Raw genomic sequence first — 17,065 nt, forward strand, 5'->3', positions numbered from 1 at the left:
TCTTTTCTAGCACTTGTAGTTTTCTTTTTGTAATGGCTGTTCTATAAGGTGTGAAATGGTATCTGATTGTAGTTTTGATCTGCATTTCCCTAATAGCTAATGAAGTTGAGCTTTTTCATATGCTTTTTGGCCATTTGTATTTCTTCTTTGGAAAATGTCTATTCTAAGCCTTTGTTCATTTTTAAATTTTCATTGCTTGTCTTTTTAACATTGATTTGTATTATCTATTTATATAACATGAATATAAAACTAATATCAAATATGTGATTTCCAAATATTTTCTCTTGCTTTTTTGATTTCTAAACAAAATCTTTTATAAAACTAAAGTGTCTAATTTTGTAGGTCCCATTTATGCATTTTTTCTTTGGTTACTTGTACTTTGGATGTGAGGTTTAAGAAACTACTTACTACCAAAATATCTTGAGGATGTTTCCCTAGATTTTCTTCCAGAGAAAATATTAGGTTCTTGGTTCATTGTGAGATAATTTTTGCATAAAGTGTGAGATAGGGGTCCTCTTTCTTTCTTTTGGATATGGCTATCTATCATATCCAATTTGTTGAATAGACTGTTTTGGCCCAGCTGGGTGGACTTAACCCTTGTCAAGAATCACTTGACTGTAGATGTGAGATTCTATTTATGAGTTCTTGATTTGGTTCCATTGGTCTCGGTCTTTATGCCAGTTCCTCCCTCCCTTCCTTCCTTCCTTCCTTCCTTTCTTTTTTCTGGTATAGATAAGTAATATGATTTAAAGTCAGGAAGTGAGAGTCCTCCATCTTTGGTCTTTTTTACGATATTTTTTGGTTATTCAGGGCCACTTAACCTTTGAAATAAATTTGGTTATTGGGTTTTACGTTTCTGCAATAAAGGCTATTGGGAATTTTATTGGGTTTGCATTGAATCTATAAATCAGTTTGGGTAGAATTGACATCTTAATGATAATTGGTCCTCCAATCTATGAGCACGGAATGTCCTTCCATTTATTGAAGTCATTTTCATTTTCATTTAGCAATGTTTTATAGTTTTCTAAATATAGGCCTTTTAATTCCTAAGTAAAGTTTATTACTAAATAGTTGATATTTTTATTCACTGTTACAAACAGAATTTTTTTTTTCTGATATCCCCCTTAGATTGCACATCATTAGTGTATAGAAACACTATTGAGTTTTGTGTATTAATCTTATATCCCACCACTTTATTGAACTCATCTATAAATGCTAGTAGCATTGTAGATTTTTTTCAGCATTTTCTAGATATAGGATTTATCATCAGAGAAGAGTGGAAGTTTTGCTTCTCCCTTTCCTATTAGGGTTCCTTTTCTTTTTTTTACCTAGCCTAATTTCTCTAGCTAGAACTTCTAGCACAATATTGAATAGCAATTGTGACAGTGGTCATCCTTGTCTTTTCCCTGACCCAGCAGAAAACCTTTCACTCTTTCAACTTTCAGTACAATGGTAGCTCTAGGTTTTTCATATATGCACTATACCATATGGAGAAAGGGTCCTACTATTCCTATCTTCTGGAGTGTTTTTATCAAGAACCACTAGTAATGGAAGAAACTGTAGCATTGATGTGAAAAATGTACCCAACGGTAGTTGCTGAAGGCAGGAAGAGGAAAGAAGAGATGTGAAGTGGGGGAATTCTCAGGACTTGGAGTTGTCCTAAATGACATTGCAGGGACAGATGCTGCACATTATATATCCTGCCATAACCCACTGAATGGACTGAGGGAGAGTGTAAACTATAATGTGAATTATAATCCATGTGGTGCAATAGTGCTCCAAGATGTATTCACCAAATGCAATGGATTTGCCACAATGATGAAGGAGGTTGTTGATGTGGGAGTAGTGGGGGGAGGGGCGTTATGTGGGAACCTCATATTTGTTAATTTTACATTTTTTGTGATCTATGTATCTTCAAAAATAATACAATAAAAATAAATGCTTATTGAAATAAAGAAGAAAGGGTGCTATATTTTGTCAAATGCATTTCTGCAGCAATGGAGAGAATCATGCCATTTTCTTTCTTCAATTCATCCATGTGGTTTACTACACTAATTGATTTTCTTGTGTTAGACCACCCTTGCATACCTGGGATAAAACCCACTCAATCATGGTTTATAATTCTTTTAACATACTTTTGTATTTAGTTTGCAAATATTTTGTTGAGGATTTTTGCACTTGTAAATCTCTTTTCTTGTATTATCTTTATCTAGTTTTGGTATTAATGTGATGTTGGTTTCATAAAATGAGTTTGATAGTGTTCTTTCCTGGTCAGTTTTTTAGAGGAGCTTGAGCATGATTGGTATTAAATCATCTTTGAATGGTTGGTAGAATTCACCTGTGAAGCCATCTGGTCCTGGACTTTTCATCTTTGGGAGGTTTTTGATGACTGTTTCAATACCTTCACTTGGAATTGGTTTGTTGAGGTCTACTATTTTGTCTCAGTCACTGTAGGTGATTCATGTGTTTTTAGGAATTTGTCCATGTCGTCTACATTATCTAGTTTTTTGGCATACAGTTGTAGTATTCTCTTATGATCTCCCTTATTTCTGTGGGTTCAGTGGTAATATCGCCCCTCTCATTTCTGATTTAACTTATTTGCATCTTCTCTCTCTTTTTCTTTGTCAGTTTAGCTAAGTATTTGTCAATATTGTTGATCATCTCAAAGAACTAACTTTTGGTTTTGTTGGCTTTCTCATTATTTTTTCATTCTCAATTTCATTTATTTCTCTTTGATCTTTACTATTTCTTTCCTTTGGCTTTGTTTGGGATTAGTTTGCTGTTCTTTTCCTAGTTCCTGCAGTGTACAGTTAAATTTTCCATTTCAGCTTCTTCATTTTTAATGTAAGCATTGAAGGCTATAAATTCCCCTCTCAGCATTGCCTTTGCAGTGTCACATAAGTTTATATGTTTGTTCTCATTTTCATCCATCTCAATGTATTTGCTTAATTCTCTTGCAATTTCTTCTTTGACCCACTGATTATTTTAAAGTATGTCATCTAATCTCCATCTATTTATGAATCTTCCCTCTTTCCACCTCTTATTGACATCTGGCTTCATTCTTTTTCATTCTTTTTCTGGTTTCTCCTGGCATGCATTTAGGTCTTCAATTTGAGCTGTTTCTTAGAATATAGGTTCCTCACTTCTCACTTTGTCTCTCAAGCCAGGGACAATCTACTCTCCCACCAGATTGCCTTGAGAGCACATAACTTGATGGCCATGGCAGATACTGCAGCAGGTCTCTTTGCATTTATGAGATTTCCATCCATGGCAGCCAGCAGGGAGTGACTGCTGGGCTCAAAGAGCAGCATTTTGGCCTGGTGGCAAGCGATGGTGGAAGTGCTGCTGTGACTCTCACATAAGATGAACAATTCAGTGGTCAGAGCACACTGGCTGTGCTGTACACTGGCATGACCCCCAGGAAACCCTGTACTTGGCCACGAGCACCACAGTGGACATAAACTGTATGACCCCTCCTTCCCATCACTGGATAAGTTGGTCAGAGCTGCCTCCAGAGGTGGAATGAGAAGGCTGGAAGTGGAGAGGTGGCCTCTTACCTCTGTAGTGTTCAAGTACACTGGCACTAGGCTTTGACCTCTGTATTCTGAGTATATAATATTGAGCATATTGAACCTTATTTTTACTTACAGATATTATTGACCCTTTGATGTCTCCTATTCAGTGTCTCTTCATATCTTTTGCCCATTTTCTACCCCAACCACATGTCACTCCTTGTTGTAAGCTGAGAAAGAGCAAAGCAAGTATCTATTGCCTTCCCCTGATCTATCACACCTGGTCCTCCTTATACTACAGGCTTCTGTTTCCTATCTCATCCCCCAAAAGAGGTTTCAATGATTTTTATCCACCAGAGACATTTTTATTGGATTTTGTTTTATATTTGCCAGGCTGAGTTCAGGGGAGGTGCTACTAGGCCATGTTACATTGTTTATGTGCATCACTGTTTTGTTCTTCAAGCCAGCTTAATATTTGAACCCAAATACTTTTATTGAAATGAATTTAAAAATATTGGCAAACTTCTGTATCTATCCCATTTGTCCTCTAAAAGTATATAAAGATTATATGATCACACATTTTATTAAATGCAGTTATAGTATGAACTGATGCCATTCTTTGAGATTCCTATGACAGGAGAACCTCATTTGTAGAGAAAAAACAGACAATAATGTTTCTTAAAACCTTGGTGATGTCTGTGGCATACCACAGAATCCAAGAAGAAGACATTTTAACCTAGCAAAATTTTAATTATTTGTAAACTTTATTAATATTGCCAAATTTATTAATGTAAAACTTATATATATATTTCAGGATAACACTACTTTTGTCTGTTTTCTAGATTCTTATTGTATTCCTGTTATTCAGGATTAACAGCAGAGTTAAGTCATATTCCAGACCTTTTATCCAAAAGGATATTTTATGTTTCTGTGAAGCATCAAACTGAGCATATAATAAGTATTTTCTGATGAAACGCTATGAGGATTTTCTTCATAAATGCATGTTTGAATTTATCTCCTAAAATAGGAAGTTAGTGGCTCAGCTCCCAGAAAACACTGGGTTTTCTGATTCCCAGTTATATTCTTTTTTTAAATTATACCATGATGACTTCTCAGAAGGTATTTAAGCAGTGCATTCAAAATGGATTAGCGACTATTAATTAGGCTTAACTCTGATATATAAAAATGTGTATGTCCTGTGTATGTTTTAGGGCTTGTCAACTCTCACTAATATTTTATTAGGTTTTGGGGATCTTTCTTGTTTCATTACAATTACTCTCAAACTATCACTAGGTATTTTTTACTGGAAATACTTTTATAACACTGGTAATAAGTTTTGCTTACTTAAATTGTGTAAGAATTTTCATCCTTTCATATATCTCCCAAAGAAAGAGGAAAGTTGGGAAGAGGTATGCCAAGGTACTAAAATTTAACAATTTAGAAATGGCATTGCCACCTGCTATTGAGAAGTCTAAATAAATGTTTTCTAATGAAGATTTAAAATTATACTCTGACAAGTACATATAAAATTAATTTCTTGTTTTTTAATACAATTTTACAGATAAAATATGGTCAATACCACATTGTTATTAATGAAGTGCTTGCAATAGCTCTTAGATTTTATTTATTTGGGAGATTTCTCACTTTATTAGTTGATACAAATTATTATCTATATTTTGCTGTAGGAGCAAGAGTGATCAGTCAATGAGTAAAATTCCTATTAGTGACTTGGAAACTAATAAGTAGGTAAATATTTCCTTTAAGTTGGCCAGGCCAAGTACATTTTCTTTTGTTAGTCAATGTTTTCAGAACAAATTAAGATAGTGTGTATGATGATGCTTTAAAATACATAACTCGATAAACATAATTAATAATCATGACATTTTAAGCTCATTTATGCACACATTTACACTGCCTTCTCTAAACACAATGATTGATTTGATCATTCACATTGTCAACCTTATGCCTTACCACTGCAAATTATTTTTGCCTTATGAGAAGTGGTGGAAAGATTATATGTGATAGTATCTTTCCATATATTTATGTCATGCTATAATACCATTTTTAAAGCTTTATCTGTAAACTCTCTTCTTCATATCCATATGTCATGAAAGCATAACTCTCCAACCACAAATTATCCATCACGTAATTTTAGCATGTAAGTTTGAGAGCTTTTCTTTGAAGCACCAAGCCTGGAGATGTTTCCTAGCAACAGGCAGATAGCATGATGCTATTGAATAAAAGATATAGCTATAATAAAATATGGCCTTCTGATCCAATAATTTGTCTCCCCTGTGAACATTTGTGAGATAAGCTGCTTATTGAAAATTATGCAGAAAGAGCCCTCATTTCAGATAATCTTGGTTAAAGTACTTTTATCATTCCTTTAATAAAATAAATTCAATATTTTGCCTCTGCACTGGTTTTACAATGATCACCTTGGTGTTCATTTCAAATATCTGTAGAGAATAATTTAAACATTTCACAGAAGACTCTACAGAACAAATGTCAGTATAATATGAAGTAGCCTCTATTCTCTGCTTAATCTCCAGCAGTTTTAAATTAACGACTGTGTCTTTCACAAAATAGTTCCCTCCCTGACACCAGTGATTAGTAGGTTAAAATAGATATATCTCATCATAAAGTAATAGGGTACATCAAATTTTTCTAATTTTAGAAATATAGGGTTAATATTCTTCGCAGACAAAATTTTATACAAAGTAGCTAGTGGACAATGGGTGTCTTTAAAACTAAATGTTAACTTACACAAAAGTTTCCATAGTGTGACAAAAATTAAATCCACTTTTTAGAAAAATACAACAACAATGTAAACTTGATTTTTAGCAGGTAGTCATAACAAAAGAAAAAAAAAAAGAGGAAGACTTTTATTTAAAAAACATCAAGGTGGGGAGGGGCAAGATAGTGACAGTTAGTAATCACCCAGAGCTATCTAAAGCAGGTGTTTGGGGGGCCCAGGGGACCAGAAAAACATACTGCAACATCCTTGGAAAAACAGAATGAGGAGACTGCCCACCTGCAGTGACGATTTGTGAGTAGAGCACTCCAGGACATAGAGGCTGATGCCCATCCTCCACTGTGGCACAAGCTGCCGGGGAATCTATTCCAGCGTTGGAATTAGAAGCTCCATTTCCCAAAAATGGGGGAGGAAGAGACAGTCAGGCCCTGATTTCAGCTACTGATCAGTAAATTTGACTGACTAAAGTATAATCCTAAAAACAGCTAAAGTTTGAAATTGTCCAATTCAGAAAGAAGCTGGTAGAAGCCATTTTAACTCTGCTCCTGGCATGAGGGGAAGCAGGGCTGATTGAAAATCACAGAGATGGTAGGGACAGGCCTCTTTCCACCCAGACTGGATTGCAACTCTAGCCTAAGCTCCAGCCCCACATCCAGCAGGGAGAAAGCTGGGGGATCCTGCAACAGTCTCTCCAAGAAACTGCAGGCACTTTTAGTTAGCAGAGGTTGGATAGTCAAACACCTGTGGTTTCATCCCCACCCCCCAATAGGGTAAGAAGTGAGCTGTGTTTCCTGTGTTTCCTCAGTCCCTCTGGGCAAGAGCAGGCATATTTGGCCTGCACAGACTGGACTGTTGGGATTCTATGGATCCACCCCCATATCCCAATAGAATAAGAGGGGACTGGTGTTTCCATAGCCTCTACGGTCAACTTTGGCCTGTATGGACTGGACTTTGGTCACCTGTGGTTCCATCCCCATCCCCCAAAAGGATAGGAGCTTTCAAAGTCTCTGGGAAACTGCGGGTACATTCAGCCCACCAGATTGGTCTGTTGGGTGCCTATAATTCTATCCCTACCCTTTAAAGGACAGAAGGGACAGTATTGCCTCAGCCTCTTAAGGCAACTGCTTTCATTTCAGATTAGATTTTGGGCCCTCTGAAGGTTCCAACCCCATGCGTGGCAGGGTAAGAGGGTGGCCAGTGTTACATAAGTCTACCTGGAAAACTACATTCAGTTTTGACGAGCAGGGCTTAATTTGCTGGCCATACACTTAGCTCCATCACTGCCCCAGGCAGGGGAGGAAAGGGTCTGAAACTTCATCAGTCTCTCTGGGAAACCACAGATGATCTTGAACTGCATAACTTAGATTACTAGACAAGGTTGCAGATCTATTCCTATCCCTGGCAGAGGATAAAGGTAGGAGAAGCTTCATCAGTTCCTGGGGCAGTGTGGGTAACATTAGCCTCCACAGCTTACAACACTAACTACATTCTTGGCTCTTCCAACACAATCAGCAAGGCAGAAAGGCCAAGAAAGCTCTAAACTAAAGAGAGAAGCTGTGTCCAGAAAAAATACATGGAAATCCAGATACCAACACACCAACCAAAAATTACAATCCATACCAATAAACAGGAACGTATGGCCTAGTCAAAGGAACAAAATAAGCTTCCAGATGACATAAAGGAGTTGAGACAACTAATTATAGATGTTAAAGAAAATTCAGAGATGGCTAAAGATTAAGGATATTAAGAAGACATTGGGCGAGCACAAAGAGAATTTGAAAGCACACATAGAAAAATAGCAGATTTTTGGCATAAAAGGGTCAATGAATGAAGTTAAAAATACACTGGTTTTGCAATAACATTATAAAGACAGATACAGGACATTATATATTCTGCTCTACTCTACTGAATGGAATGGAATAGAGTGTAAAGTACAATGTAAACTATAATCCATGCTGTGTGGCATTGGTCCAAAGTGTGTTCATCAATTACAGTAAATGTACCATAGTAATGAAAGAAGTTGTTAATGTGGGAAAAGTGGGAGGTTTGGGGAGTGGGCATATGGGAATCCTCTATATTTTTTCATATAACATTTTATGTATTCTATGTATCTTTTAAAAATAAAAATATGTTTAAAAAATACACTGAAAGGTAGCAGATTTGGCTCAAGTTGTTGAGTGCTGGCTTCCCATGTACAAGACCCCAGGTTCAATCCCTGGCAATTCCTAAAAACAAACAAACAAATGAAAAACACAACTCTTATTGGGATCAGATGTAGCTCAGTGGTCGAGTGCCTGCTTCCCATGTATGAGATTCTGGGTTCAACTCCCAGTACCTTCTAAAAAATATACTGGAGTCATATAACAGCAGATTTGAAGAGGCAGGATGAAGGAACAGTGAGCTTGGAGACATGGCCTCTGAAATTGAACATACAAAAAACAGATAAAGAAAAGATTGGCAAAAAAATTGAACAAGGTCTCAGGGCACTAAATGACAGCAAGAGATGTGAAAATATACATGTTTGGGTATCCAAGAAGGAGAAGAGAAGGGAAAAGGGGCAGAAAGAATATATGGAGAAGTAGTGGTTGAAAATTTCCCAACCCTATTGAAGTACAAAGATATCTGTGTCCAAGAACCACAATGTACTCCCATCTGAATAAATATGAATAGACCTGCTCTGAGATACTTACTAATCAGAATGTCAAATGCCAAAGACAAAGTGAGAATTCTGAGAGAAGAGAAAAGTGGTGTGCTACATACAAGGTGTACCCAATAAGATTAAGTGCTGATTTTCTCATCAGAAACCATGGAGGAAATAAGGCATTGGTATGATATATTTAAGATAATGCAGGAGAAAAACTTCCAGCCAAGAATCTTGTATCCAGCGAGGTTGTCTTTCAAAAATGATGGTTATTTTGAATATTCACAGATAAAGAGAAACTGAGAGAGATTGTAACCAAGAAACTGCCTTTGCAGGAAATACTAAAGGAATGCTATAGTCTATAAAAAAAAGACAAGAGAGAGGCTTGAAAGAGAATCTAGAAATGAAGATTATTCATTAAAAGTCACTAAAAGTATAACATGAGTGGTGAAAATAAATAGCAATAACATTGTATGTTAGTGGATTAAACTCCTCAATCAAAAGAAGGAGAATGGCAGAATGGATAAGAAAACATGAGCCATCTATATGCTGTCAACAAAAGACTCACCTTAGACCTAAATATATGAATATACTGAAAGAAAGAGGCTGGAAAAAGATAACTCACGTATGCAGTAACCAAAAAAGCAGGAACATCTATAATTATATTGGATGAGATAGACTTTTAAAGAAAAACTGTTATTAGAGACAAGGAAGTATATTACATATTAATAAGAGGAGCAATTCACCAGCAAGAATTAACCATCATAAATGTATATGTATCTAACCAAGATGCCCCAAATTGCATGAGACAAATATTGGGAAAACTGAAGGGAGAAATAGATGTTTCTACAATAATAGTTGGAGACTTCAATAGTCCACTGAGCATTGGATAGAAAATTTGGACATAGAATCAATAAAGAAACAGAGAGTTTCAATAATATGATAAACCTAATAGACTATACTGAGACACATACTATTCAGAAAGACAAATATCAGAGATAAAGAGAGGAATCTGAAAGCAGCAAGAGAAAAACAAAGCATCACATACAGGGGAAACTCAGTAAGATTAAGTACCAGCCTCTTATCAGAAACCATGGAGGAGAGAAGAAAGCAGTAGGATGTATTTAAGGTACTGAAAGAGAAAAACTGCCAGCCAAGAATTCTGTATCTGGCAAAACTGTCCTTCAAAAATGAGGGTGAGTTCAAAGTCTTCATAGACAATAAAAATCTGATAGAATATGTTACAACAAGACCAGATCTTTAAGAGATACTGAAGGGGGTGCTGCAGCCTGAAAGGAAAAAAACAAGTATGAGAAATTTGCAGAAGTGTTTAGAAATGAAGGTTATTAGGTAGGGTAAACTAAAGGATAAGAAGACAGACAATAGAATGATATGACAACAGAGATTTGAAGGACAGAATGGATGATGTAAGTAATGCCTTTACCATAATAACACTGAATTTGAACATATTGAACTCCCCAATCAAAAGCTATAGACTGATATATTGGTAAAAAATATGAGTTCTCTATATGTTATCAACAAGAGACCCATCCCAGACATAAAGACACAACCAGGTTAAAATTGAAATGTTGGAAAAAGGTATAGCATGCAAATAGTAACAAAAAAGAGCTGGAGTAGAGCAGATATATGTAAAATAACATTATAATGTATGAATAATAATTAGTGCAACTGGCAAATTGTTCCTTTGATCAGTATTCTTTAATATTTTTCATACAAAGTAAACCCTTGGTAGTAGAAATTGAGGAGGGCTGGAGAAGAGATATATTTTTGGAGGTTTCATTTTTTTAACCCTTTTTAATTCACACTCCATAATTAAAATAATTTATTTGTGTCAATAATGATTTAGTGGTGGCAGACTTGGCCCAGTGGTTAGAGCCTCCGTCTACCACATGGGAGGTCCATGGTTCACACGGGCCTCCTTGACCCGTGTGGAGCTGGCCCATGCACAGTGCTGATGCACACAAGGAGTGCCTTGTTATGCAGGGGTGTCCTCCATGTAGGGGAGTCCCACCTTATGGGGAGAGCCACCCATAAGGAGAGCCACCCAATGCGAAAGAAAGGGCAGCCTGCCCAGGAATGGTGCTGCACACATAGAGAGCTGACACAACAAGATGACGCAACAAAAAGAAACAGATTCCTGTGCCTCTGACAACAACAGAAGATGCAACAAAGAAGACGCAGCAAATAGACACAGAGAACAGACAACTGGGGCTGGGGGGGAGGGGAGAGAAATAAATAAATAAATAAATAAATAAATAAATAAATCTTTAAAAAAATAATGATTTAGCATGACTACTGCTGAAAAAGATTTTGAGTTTTTCTGCCTTATAAAATTATGAGTTGGAAAATTATCCACTGTAATTCATTCTAATAAGATGTGAAGAATTCCTTAATAAGAATTTGATTATCTAGAAAGTACTATGGTCTAAATGGAAATTAAATAACTAAACCAATGATTTATTTCATCCTTAGAGATTATTTTGTCCAATAGTTAGAGCTGTAATATAAAAATTATAAATGTTATAATTAATTTCTTTTATATTTGAAATATTATTTACATTTATAAATGTTTATTGCTCTACTATCTTTTTTATAATTGATTATATTAAATCTACTTGGCCTTGTACTCTCTTTTAAAATTTGTAATTCCTTTCAATCTATTTTTCTATTTATTTTACAATTAAGGACTTTTTAATAGGTTAAAAAAAGAAATTGGTTATACAATTTGTATACATCAAATGGTTTGTGAGTATATATTAATAAAACTGATTAGTAAAAAAATATATAATTGTGCAAGAATAGCAAAAAAATAGCAACTATGCACAGTAAGGGAAAGAGAGAGAATGAGAAGTGAGGAATTTTCTTGTTTGTATTTTTTGTTTATTATTATTATTGAAATAATGAAATGCTTTAATAATGAGTGAAGTGACAAATGCACAACTATATGATTATACCAAATACTACTGATTGTACATCATGGATAAGTTGTATCCTTTATTAATATTTGTCAATAAAATTGATTTGTTAAAAAAAAAAAAACTCCCAAATATGAAAAGCTGAGGATACACTTGTAAAGCTGAAAGGAGAAATAGAAGTCTCTGCAATAGTAATTGGAGACTTCAATACACCACTTTCAGTGTTGGATAGAACATCTGGATAGAGGATAAATAAAGAATCAGAGAGCTTGAATAATATGATAAATTAACTAGACCTAACTGATATCGGTAGAGCATGGCATCACAAAACAGCTGACATACATTCTTTCCAAGGGCTCAGAGATCCTTCTCACAAGACAAGTCTCAATAAACTTAAAAAGATTGAGATTATGCAAAACATTTTCACTGATATAACAAATGAAGCTGGAAATAAATAATGGACAGGGAAAGGGAAAATTCATCAATATATGGAGACTAAACAACACATTCTTAATCAGTGGATCAAAGGGAAAACTTCAAGAGAATTCAGCAAATATCTTGAGACAAATGAAAATGGGAACACAACGTATTGAAACTAAGGCAGTGCTAAGAGAGAAATTATAGTCCTCACTGCTTACATTAAAAAGAAGAAAGAGCTAAAGTTATCTAACGGCACACCTATAAGAACTATGAAAAGAATAGCAAATTTATCCCAAACCAAGCCAAAAGAAAGAAATAGTAAAGATCAGAGCAGAAATAAATGAAATAGAGAGTAAAAAATAATAGAGAGAATCAACAAAACCAAAAGTTGGTTCTTTGAGAAGATCAGCAAAATGGCTGACAATGAAAGAAAGACAGAAGATACAAATAAACAAAATCAGTAATGAAAGGGGGACATTACCACTGACTTGCAGAAATAGAAGGGATCATAAGAAGATACTATGAACAACAATATGCAAAAGAAAAAACCCACTAGAAAATGTAAAGGAGATGGGCAAATTCCTAGAAACTCATGAACCACCTAAATTGACTTTAGAAGACTTCAAGACTTACTGATATTCTATTCATGAACTATTGTGATTAGTAATCGAATAAAATGTGGCCTTGGTGTGGAAAAAATGGCCATGGTGGCTGCTGGGGGTAGGGAGTGGGAGGAAGAGATGTGATGTGGGGGCATTTTTGGGACTTGGAGTTGTCCTGGGTGGTGCTGCAGGGATGGTTACCAGACATTGTGTGTCCTCCCATGGCCCACTGGGTGGACTGTGGGAGAGTGAGGGCTATGAAGTGGACCATTGACCATGAGGTGCAGCGGTGCTCAGAGATGTATTCACCAAATGCAATGAATGTCTCATGATGATGGAGGAGGTTGTTGTTATGGGAGGAGGAGTGGGTTGAGGGGGGTGGGGTGTATATGGGGACCTCATATTTTTTTAATGTAACATTAAAAAAATAAATAAAAACAAACAAAAAAACAGTCACAAGGGAAGAGAACTGAAACAATCATAAAAAGTCCCCCAAAGTTGTAAAGCCTGGGACCAAAAGGCTACACAGGTGAATTCTACCAATCACTCAAAGATTATCTTATACCAATTTTGTTCAAACTCTTCCTAAAAATTGAACAGGGAAGAACACTACCAAACTCATTCTATGAGGGCAACATCATACTAACACCAAAACCAGACCAAGATAATACAAATAAAGAAAATTACAGGCCAGTATCTCTAATGTATATAGATTGCAAAAATCCTCATCAAAATACTTGCAAATAAAATACAAAGCATATTAAAAGAATTATACACCATGATCAAGTGGGTTTTATATCAGGTATGCAAGAGTGGATCAGCACAAGAAAATCAATTAGTGAAATAAACCACAAGGAGGAATTGAAGAAGAAAAATGGCAAGATTCTCTCGATTGATGCAGAAAAGCACTTTTTCCAGTAATTAGAAGGAAGGTTCTTCCATATGGTAAAGAGCATATATGAAAAACCTACAGATAGCATTGTACTCAATGGTGAAAGACTGAAAGATTTCCCTCTGATATCTGGAACAAGACAAGGATGCCCACTGTCACCATTATTATTCAATATTGTGCTAGAAGTTCTAGCCAAAGCAATTAGACTAGATAAAGAAATAAAATTCACTCAGATAGGCAAGGAAGATACAAAACATTCACTATTCACTAATGACAAGATCCTATATCTGAAAATCCTGATAAATTGACAACAAAACCACCAGAATTAATAGACAAATTCAACAAATTGGTTCAATACGAGATTAATACACAAAATAAATAGCATTTATATACACTAATGATGTGCAATCTGAGGACGAAATCAGAAAATAATACCTGTATTTCTAATAGTGACTGAAAAAACAAATATTTTGGAATAAACATAACCAAGGACATAAAGTACCTGTATTCAGAAAACTACAAAACCCTGTTAAAAGAAACTGAAGAAGACTTAAGAAAAAGGGAGGACATTAAGTATTCTTAGATTGGAAGACTAAATATCATTAAGGATTCAATGTAATCCCAACAGCCTTTTCTGTAGAAATTGAAAAGCCAATAATCAAAATTTATTTGAAAGTTTAAGGAGCCCCAGATAGTCAAAAATGTCTTAAAAAAGAAGAACAAAGTTGAAATAACCTCACTTCCTGACTTTAAAGCATGTTACTCCAAAAAGAAGATGAGCACACAATGCGCAGACACAGGAAGCACAAAGAGTAAGGAGTGGGGTTGGGGAAGAAATACATAAATAAAATCTTTTTAAAAATAAAGCATATTACTTATCTATAGGGGTAAAAACAGCATGGTACTGGCATAAAGACAGACAGAATGACCAGTGTAACTGAACTAAAAAGTCAGAAATTGACCCTCACATCTATAGTCAAATGATTTTTGACAAGATTATTAAGCAAAAGGTTGGGCCAGAACAGTCTATTCAACAAATGGTGATGGGAGAAGTGGATAGTCATATCCAAAAGAAAGAAAGAAGACCCCTATCTCATAATGTATACCAAATTTAACTCAAAATGGATCAAGGACCTAAATATAAAAACAATAACCATGAACTTCAAGAAGAACATGCAGGAAAACATCTTCAAGATCTTGTGATAGGTGATAATTTCTGAAACCTTACACCCAAAGCATGAGCAACAAAAGAAAAAATAGCTAAATCAGACTTATTCAAAACACAGCACTTTTGCACCTCAAAGAACCTTACCAAAGGGTTAAAAGGCAGTGACTCAATAGGAAAAAATATTTGGCAACCACATATCCAATAAGGGTCTTATATCCATGATGTATAAGGAGATCATACAACTCAACAATAAAAAGACAAAGAATCTAATTTTAAAAATGGGCAAAAGACTCGAAAAGACAACTGTCCAAAGAAGAAATACAAATCATTAAGACACATGAAAAAATGTTTGACATCTCTAGCTTTAGGGATATGCAAATCAAAACTACAATGAGATAAATTTTAAACTATTAGACTGGCTGCTATTAAAAAGCCAGGAAATGGTTTTTAACCATTTCCCCCTTTTATTCAAGGTCTCTTTCAAGCTTCATCACCACTTAGTGATTGGTAGTAATCCCTCAGTGCCAGGGAGGCTCATTCCTGGGAGTCATGTCCCATGCTGAGGGGAAGGTAATGCATTTACATGCTGAGTTTGGCTTAGAGAGTGGCCACATTTGAACAACATGGAGGCTCTCAGGAGGAAACTCTTTAGCACCTGCAGCTCTAGGCCTCATTCAAATTTCATGAACACAGACTCATAAGCATAGTATGAAGGCCTCATCATTGGACCATCCTTCTTCACTGATCTTTGCTCTTACACTTGGAGGATTGTTGCTGTCCCATTGGGGAATGTGACAGAGCTCCCCTGGCTAGGAACTCAGGACTCCCTCAGTTTTCCTTTGTAACTGTGACTACTATGAAAATACCCAACATATATCCAAACAAATTTATATACCCTATATGCATGCCCTGGAGAACTCCCTCCCAAGCCTGTGTCTCCCATCAATAACACTCTACACCAGCATTCCTCCCTTGCTATAGTTGAACCCCTCTGTGGTCCAAAACTTCTTCAAAAATGAAGCTTAATATATTGCCAGATTCAACCAGTAAGAAAATGAAATATCAGTGACAGGTCCAAAATCAGAAATAGAAGACACACCAATCCAGAAAAAACAAAATAAAGTAAAAATAAATTGGGGTATTAAAAAATGAAAAACATCACAAAACCCTGTCTTCAGCATCTTGCCCTCCACCACTGCAAGAGTTGCTACACTGAATGCAGTGGCAAGGCAATTTCTTTCATTTCTTCCTCAGTGTCTACATCCTTTCTCTCTCTCTCTTTTTAATTTTGTCTTCAAAAAGTTTTAGATCACAGTACAGTCACATATACAACATAGGGGACTCCCATATAGCCAATATCAGACAATTTTCCCCCTTCCCCAGCAATGATCTTTTATATGTTCATGTCATATTTGCTGCAGCTGATGTACAGATATTCAAACATAGCTATCAAATATGGTTCCATTTTGGTTTACATTATGGTTTATATTTTAGACTGTAAAATTTTCTAAAATTTTAGTTACCTTATGTTTTACATTATGGTTTACATTTTAGATGGTAGACTTTTATACATTTTTGGTATAATTTAACATATCTTATATCCATCATTGCACGATCTTGTGGAACACTTCTATTGCCCCTCAGTTACCCTGCCTCGATCTATCCTATTCCCCTCTTCCTCTCCCTTCAGGGCCCACAGTAACAATCAATATTCACTACTTGAAGGACCAGATTCACAGATAGTTGCAACAATGCTGAGGACTTGGCATACTAGACTGCCCTCCCCCATTGGGAATCACCAATTCTTTCGAGAGACACAATTCCCTCTGTTTAAGAGCATCAGGCCTCCCTAGGATGTGGATACACCTCACACACTCCCTAGAAGTCTGCCCTTGTTCCAGATGTCCCCTCTTAAGCACCTTAAACAGGTGATCCTTCCTTAAAATATTTTCTAAAGAGTTTTTTCAAAATTATAGTTTCGATTATACCCGACAAGTTCCAATGTTCAACAGTTCCCCCTAGACTCCACCCAATTCCTTGGGCCACCTGATCCATCCTCCCAAACCTAGCCACTCTCAAGCATGCAAAGCCCCACCCAAAGGTTTCCCTATGCCCTCATTTTAGCCCTTCCCTGTACAA

The 17,065-nt window shown here is 35.9% G+C and overlaps 1 pseudogene; it reads right to left on the reverse strand.

Annotated features, from left to right (window-relative positions):
• LOC101442071 (UAP56-interacting factor pseudogene) overlaps positions 1-3,626 on the reverse strand; it is a 41,977-nt pseudogene extending 38,351 nt beyond the window's left edge.
• Between the last annotated feature and the right edge of the window lie 13,439 nt (positions 3,627-17,065).

This window comes from Dasypus novemcinctus, chromosome 9 (assembly GCF_030445035.2).
Source record: "Dasypus novemcinctus isolate mDasNov1 chromosome 9, mDasNov1.1.hap2, whole genome shotgun sequence".
Classification (NCBI taxonomy): domain Eukaryota; kingdom Metazoa; phylum Chordata; class Mammalia; order Cingulata; family Dasypodidae; genus Dasypus; species Dasypus novemcinctus.